General features: G+C 47.9%; 1 long non-coding RNA gene across 1 annotated transcript; it reads right to left on the minus strand.

Moving 5' to 3' along the window:
- Window positions 1–3,658: 3,658 nt before the first annotated feature.
- Window positions 3,659–5,414, minus strand: LOC119280761. Its single transcript, XR_005138169.1, has 3 exons — window positions 5,242–5,414; window positions 4,527–4,907; window positions 3,659–3,921 (listed from the first exon to the last, which is right to left on the minus strand). It is a non-coding gene; the product is annotated as an uncharacterized LOC119280761 (long non-coding RNA).
- Window positions 5,415–7,394: the final 1,980 nt, after the last annotated feature.

Consider the following 7,394-nt stretch of genomic DNA (forward strand, 5'->3'; position numbering starts at 1 on the left):
TTCGCCCGAGATGGTCAGCCTGAGACTGGTGGTCGGATCTTCAAATCCATCATCTAGTCCTGGCTGCGAGTTGGGGAGACAGAGTTGCCGGTGAAAACCGAGCTGATGGCAGGCGATGGCGGCGTTTTGCACCGTTACCTTGTTGAAGGCATCGTCGTGTAACTTCTGTCGACCCACTCATGCTACTTCGGGGGAAACCCTAGGATCTGGTCATCCAGATCGAACGATGGCGGTACTATGGTGTCGTTTCTCTCTTGGGAGCATTGTTTGTGGAGCAGCGTTGGAAGACATAAGGAGGAGGTGGAGCGGATAAGTCTTACACGGAGCTTTGGTGGAAATGTAAGTCATGCCTGGCCGACAGGTGCTGCGTTGTGTCATGCCTGGTCGGCAGGTGCTAGGCACGACAGATCTTTCAAAGTCTTTGCGTCTGGATGGATGCGCGCAGGGCGGTGGCGCCGTCGCCGTGGTGGCCTTGACGCATGTCTGGACTGGCAAGGATGATGCAGATCTCTCTCCTGGAGATGGGTCAACGGTCCGATGATGATGGCGGCTTCTAAAACGTGTGCATGTGGTGTGCGTTCTAGGTCTGCTAGACTGGCTGTTGGTTCTGATACGTCATGTGGATGGATCGACAACGACACCGGTTTTAGATATGGGGAGTGAGAGCACTCCACATTATCGAGTTTGTAGGTGTGAGCGGTGGCTTCGGATGGCTTGATGCATGTTCTTGCCAGTACTTTGTCGAATAATTAATAAAGATGGTTGTATGCATGGATTGATACAGAGGCCGGGGGTTTAACCTCCTTTTCAAAAAAAAGGTAAGCATCTTATCAAGTTTTTTCCTATATCATCCCCCTTTGTGCCCCTCCACCAATAAAAAACCAATGATTTTCTTCTATAGGCTCCAAGATTCATCAATAAAACTTGTTATCATAGTCATATATCCATATTGTTACTGAGAAGACGAACAATATGTTGTTGGGCAAACTCGCTGACAAGAATCATTGAAGAATTTCTTGAGCTTAGCCTTCTCTTGGAAAAACAGTCACACAGTGTCTCTGCTACAGGTTCTTCTAGATGGCAGCTTGAAATGTGGGCAGGCTTTGGACATAAATTTTCTAAAGCCCCTAAGCGCGTCAAGATCATCTCTGCAAAAGCTTCACTAAGCGCGTCAAGATCAAACCTCCAAGTCCGGACGCCTTCCCCTTGAGTTGCTTGCAAAGTGCCCTGCCTTGGATATTTGTTGAACTTGTGAGGTTACGCTTGCGCACATTGAAGCGTCTGATCAAGGATAACATACCATGGCCCTTTGTGTCAGCCTTCATATCAAGATTGCAATATTTGCATTATTTTCATCCTTAATCTTGATGAAATGGTTCCACATATCTGATTGTGGTGTCATCTCCTTCCTTCCCTTACATTTCTCACTATTCTTCCGATTCTCAAAATCAAGAACCTCATGCTCATCCGCATCAGATTGCTGTGTACTAGAACAGTGATCACACGAAGATGGTTGTGAACCACAAGCTTCCTCCTTTGAAAAGAAAATTCAGCCTATACAATTGTGCCGCAAGTGACCCTGGGTGCGCACTTGCTCCTTCTCCATGTGATGATCATCGAGTTGAGTCATCTATAAGACACAAAAAGAATAGAGCATTGACATCACTCATTTTGGTACAATGGTCAGCAGAGATTGCGTAATACAGAAAATATGCAATAACATACAACTCAATCACCAACTCATTTTAACTTCTTTTTTATTTGTCAACTATCATGTTCAAAATATCACACAGAATGGCAGAACTAGCAAACTGAAAAGTTCACTGAAGTAGACTAACAGTTTACTACTGTTCCAGTGAGATCCACTTGAGTGTTCAGTCTGCTTGTTTCTTAATTCGTGTTACATAGATATGATATGCCGATAATCGTGTTAAAGTTTTAACTTGACAATACAATGGATGTTGCCCACTATGATTCTGGTATAGGTATACGTAGTGCCTATTTATGTATGTTTTGGAATCTGTTCCTATTAATTGTGATAAATTGTACTCCTTAGATACCCAACTCTGAACTTTCTGAACTAACTGAAGAGAAAACGACACCCAACTCTGAAATTTCTGAACTAACTGAACCGCAGGGGTTTATTTCTAACAATATTGTAATATAATCTTGATTGATGTGTATGCATTGGCAGCAGTTTGATATTTGGTGTTTGGCAATCTATTTTTATTTTTTTTCTTAAAAGAGCTGTACATACTGCAGTGCTTGAAAATAATACAAAATCATCGGATAACAAAACTGTAGAAGCTTAGTCTGATTTACCAAGCAGAGCAGGCTTTTACAAATAAGCACAGAAGGTTGGCTTCGCTGGGGCACCACCTGCGAAATCTCCAGGGGCATCGGCGGTCGGGAGGGGAAATTTAATGATGTGTACTAGGTTAGTAAAGCAATTTTTAAAACTGTGTAAGTGCAAGAACGACGTCCTCACAATCTCATAAGTTCAAAAGTTCTGACACTTACTTGAAGTTTGTTCTTCTCTGGGGCGCGTTTGATCCATCTCGTTGACTCGTTCTCACAATCTCGTTTGCACACATAAGAAAATGAGAGATGTCTCAGCATATCATGGCTCATTTCAATAGTAGAAATTCAAGTCGGATCAAACTGAATCTCCAACCATAGCTGAGACCGCATTTAAGCTTCAACCAGTGCAAGCCTCAACACAACAGGTGCCCTATCCAAGCTACGTTGAGGTGAAAAACCCAAGACAAGTTTTGCACTGCAGTGCTAGTGCTACCCGTTGGATCGGCTGTATATAAATTTCTGAGAGGCCAGAGAGTTTGTCCCGTCTCGTCTCTGAATTACTTTCTTTGAGATGGGTTTCTTCAGCATAGCATAGATGTCAGAAAGCCCGGGCAAAAAAAACTACAAAAAGAATTGGCGAGGTAGGGGTGGAGGAGTGTGTGTGCGCCGACGATCCCAGTACCCCCCCACAGGGGCGAGACCGGGGGCGAGGTTACGGGTTAATAGCGGGCTTCGCCGGCGACGGCCACTTCCGTGGCCACCTGCCAGCGGGCATTGATGCGCGGCGCACACTTTTTAGGCGCCTCTACATTGCCCTCCCAGGCTCAAGTCAAGGCGCAACAGCACACAACCAACCAACCCAAAGCTCGGCTCCGCCACCGTTGCCGGCGACGCTCACGCGAGCCGAGCTCTTTTCCCCCGCCAACAATGCCCTCCGCTCCTGAAGAAGCTGGCTGGAGTTACAGGTCTGCGCCACCAGACTCGGCGAGTGATACGTAGGGCTGGACACGAGCCGAGCCGAGCCGAGTTTGATCCGAGCCTGGCTTTGGCTCGCTCTCAAGCAGCTCGGCTCGGCTCGGCTCGCTCAGCCAACGAGCCTGCTTTAGGCGGCTCGGCTCGCTTTTGCTGTGGCTCGGCTCAGACCGAGCCGGCTCATGAGCCAGCTGGCGCCATTACAGCTAGGAGGTAACAGAACCTGTTTTTAAAGACTAGTTTTGATCTTCTACAGCAATTAAACCCATAATTTGAAAAAAAACACTTTATATTGCTAAAAACGCAACATCTAGCAGTCTATGGTTTAAAAGTTGGTCATAGTGATGAAAAAATAAGCTTTCTTCTATGAAAAGTGTAGAAATGGAACAAATATATATCACTAAGAAAGAATTGAACATCATGGCTTTTGAATTTTGGACAGCTCCTCCTTTGAACTTTATACAACAAAAATATTGAACGTTGACAGCCAAACAATGCAATTTTGCATAGCATAACACTTAGCGCTTTGACATCAAAATGAGAAGAATCTTCCTCCTCCTCAAACAGAGTACCTTGCTCATCCTCGTCCTCCCCATTCTCTTCCTCCTCTTCATAATCCTTCTCCGCTTGCTTATCATGCTCCATTTCCTAGCACACAGAAACAGCACACACGTGAACTTGGACACGCATCTTTTTGAATTTTTAATAGCAAAAACAGTACATACATAAGCTTGTATAAATATATATTTGACTTTTGGATACCAAAAACAGCATATACATGAGCTTGTACAAACTTATATTTGATTTTTGGATACCAAAAACAACACATACATGAGCTTGCACACGCATATATTTGACCTTTGGATAGCAAAAACAGCAAAAACAGGAGCTTGGACACACATACTTGGCACAACCATACCGGTGAAGATGTAGGATTCCGTTTCTACTACAGAACGTGTTTGACAAATATCTCAAGTGTTAGTTGACATTGGACAGACTAACCGAACCTCTTTGATGCTTAGATTTCAAGTGTCCTCTGAAATTTGACACTTGACGCTTGACAGACTGACACTTATGTAGCCAGGAATTGTAGTCACTTATAAACTGAATGCAAACAACAGAGATAGACAGTACCATCTTTAATTTCAGTAAAATTAAAAGCCTTCAATTTCCATAGATTAAGGGGCTTCCACTTTCAAATTAAACAGAAATTCCATTTCCAAATTAAACTGAAAATAGAGACGAGGACTCACGGAGGAGGGGCCGCGGATGTGGTCATCGGCACAGCGCCGCATAGCGGAAGTTTTCGAGGACATGGTCGGCTTGGTAGGCAGAGGTCTTGAGATCTGCCGTCCAGCGGCGGACGGTGGGGTTGGTGCGGCTCTTGGCATCGGCAGGGTCAGCGAGACGTTAAGGCGGAGGAGCTTTTTTTACCCGTAATAACAACTCGGCGAGCGGGACATTGCCGTAATCCTTGGCCCGCTTCCTCGGCGGCGACACAACCCTTGCCCTTGCCCTTCCGCTTCCTGGGACAAGCGGCTTAGTCTTCATAATGGACACCAAGCTTCTCTCCTTCTCCTTCTCCTCCTCCTCTACTTCCCCTTTTCCTTGTCCATTCTTGCGACAGTGGGGCTCTGCATACATCAGCGAAGAACAAATGGTCAATCATCAACAAAATTTACATAGATAATAATCACTAATCACTCTACACAATCAAGCACAAACAAATTCATCCATCCATCAATCAAATTCGTGCAGCATAGCATACATCCTAGTTAGCTGCATTCTCCAGCCAACAAACACAAACATCCATCCATCAAACTCGTCTAGCATCCATCCATCGCGTTTCCTAGCTAGCCGCTCCCTCCAGCCGAAACCACAAGCATCCATCCATCTAATTCGTGTGTGTGTGTGCGCCAGTGCAGGGAGCTAGGGCCAAGGATGGGAAGGAGAGAAGAGATCGCTTACCTGCTCCTGTCGTTCGGTGAGAAACCAGGGGAGACGCATCCGTCTGTGTCCGCTGTGGTGAGGGAAAGCGGCGTCGGCCGTCGCCATCGGTGCCAAGCCCGATGAGTCCAGCCTGCGGCGCGGCGAGGAGAGGGGTGGCGGCGCCGGGCAGAGAAAGGGAGAAGGACGAGGAAACCGCGTCGCGTGCGTGCTCTCTCTCTGCTGTGACCTAATGCGAATTTGGGCTGGGCCTCAACGAGTCCCCGAGCTGGACCGGGCGAAACTCGGCTCGGCTCGGCCGAGAATCGGGCCTATTTTCATAGCTCGGCTCGCCTAATTATCCTACCGGGCCGAGCTGTAACGGGCCGAGCTGGAGCGAGCTTCGAGCCGAGCCTAAAAGCTCGCTCGGACGTCCAGCCCTAGTGATACGGCGAATGGGGTGCATTTATACTGCGCGAGTTCCGCCCGGAATGGCGAGGTGGGACTAATTAATCACGCCACCTCATGCGTGCTGCCATGAAGCGACGGGGGATTAGCAGCTAATTCCGAGGAATTAGTCCCCGGCCGCCTGACTCAGCCGGACGCCGCCTGCGGGAGCCGAACCATCGTGAACGCGAACGGACAGGCCCGCCTCCGCCGCCGCGCAGTCCCAACTCCGACGGTCGATGGTACACCGGTGGATCTGCTGCTGATCGGGGGATTGGATTCGGGGTGTGGCCAGGGGGGCGCTCTGTTTGGTTGGATATAAATAGGCGAAGAGGTTATCAAGTAGGAGTGCTTGACGGATACGATTTAAACGTGAGCTTACGTTTTAGGTCAGCGAAAACGTATTCTTTGGATACGGTTTGGTTAACCTTTCATCGTGATCAGGAGCCTGACAAACCTGGATTGAGGGGTGTTCGTCTTCGTCTCTAACATATTTGTTCATATTCGTGAGTATTTTTTTCATTCATGAACTATTTTCATGGCTTTTTGTATCACAACATTTTTTTTTAAAAAATATGTGAACATCTGTTTGCTTAACAAACAAGGATATTGTTCTATGTATGATATTCTTGACAAATTCCCTTAAAATATAAGATTGGCAAAACAATATGCACACAAAGATGGCATGTGGTAGTGTACGTTAACCATAACTAACAATGCCTCGCTCGTTGCCGCGGGAACCTTGTTAAAACAACTGTATTAGTATGTGCTAGAAAAAACAACTAAAAAAGAAACTATCAAAGGGGGAACCGACGAATCAAAAAGTTGCAATCGGGGTCCACCACGAGGGGAGCGCTAAGGCGGTTAGAGGCGATTGCAAGGCGATCGGGCTCTGACGCTAGGTTTAGGGTTTCTCGCCGGGGGTGGTTGCGTCTCCGGCGACGTCTTGGGCTGCGACGGCGCAGCCTGGGCGTAGGTCGGTGTTGCCTGTCGCTCTGCTGGAGGCGGTGCCGATGGCGGAGAAGACGAGCGGGAAGTCTATTGCGGCTGCGGAGAAGATGGCGACCCCATGTCCGTCGTAGGCGGCGGTATCCACGCCGGTGCGGGGGGTGGGGGCCTCTGCTGGTCGGGGGGTTCCGGTGTCCCCGACCGAGAGCAAAACTCCGGATGCGGCTGCGAGTCTCTCAGCGCGGCTGGGGGGCATGGTGCTGTTGGACAAGGAGGCTGATGGGATTGTCTATGAAGATGATCAGGATCCTGCACACCCAAAAGCCTCTAGGTGGTCGGCTGTCGGCAAGGTATGTTCATCCAGGCCGTTGAAAAAATATGTTCTGGAGAGAACCATGCCTAGGGCCTGGGGTCTTCACAAGGAAGCAAAGTTCAGGAATATGGGCTCAAACATTTTTGTGGTAGATTTCGGGAGTGAACGCGATTGGAAACATGTTCTGAACAATGGGCCGTGGCAGTTCGATTTTGCTGTGCTGATTATGAAGGATTATGAAGGAGCTGTGAGACCCTCGGAGATGGTCTTTGATTCTATTGACATCCGGGTTAGGGTAGAGGATCTACCACCAGATAGGAGGACGGAGGCTTTCGGCAAGGCTCTTGGGAACTGGCTGGGGAATGTGGTGAAGGTGGATACTGACAAGGATGGCATTGCCAGAGGACAACACCTTCGGGTTCGCGTTTCGATCTCACTTTTCGAGCCTCTAGTTAGGTGTTTCCAGTTCAAAAAATCTAAGGAGGAC

This window comes from Triticum dicoccoides, chromosome 3B (genome assembly GCF_002162155.2).
Source record: "Triticum dicoccoides isolate Atlit2015 ecotype Zavitan chromosome 3B, WEW_v2.0, whole genome shotgun sequence".
Lineage (NCBI taxonomy): Eukaryota > Viridiplantae > Streptophyta > Magnoliopsida > Poales > Poaceae > Triticum > Triticum dicoccoides.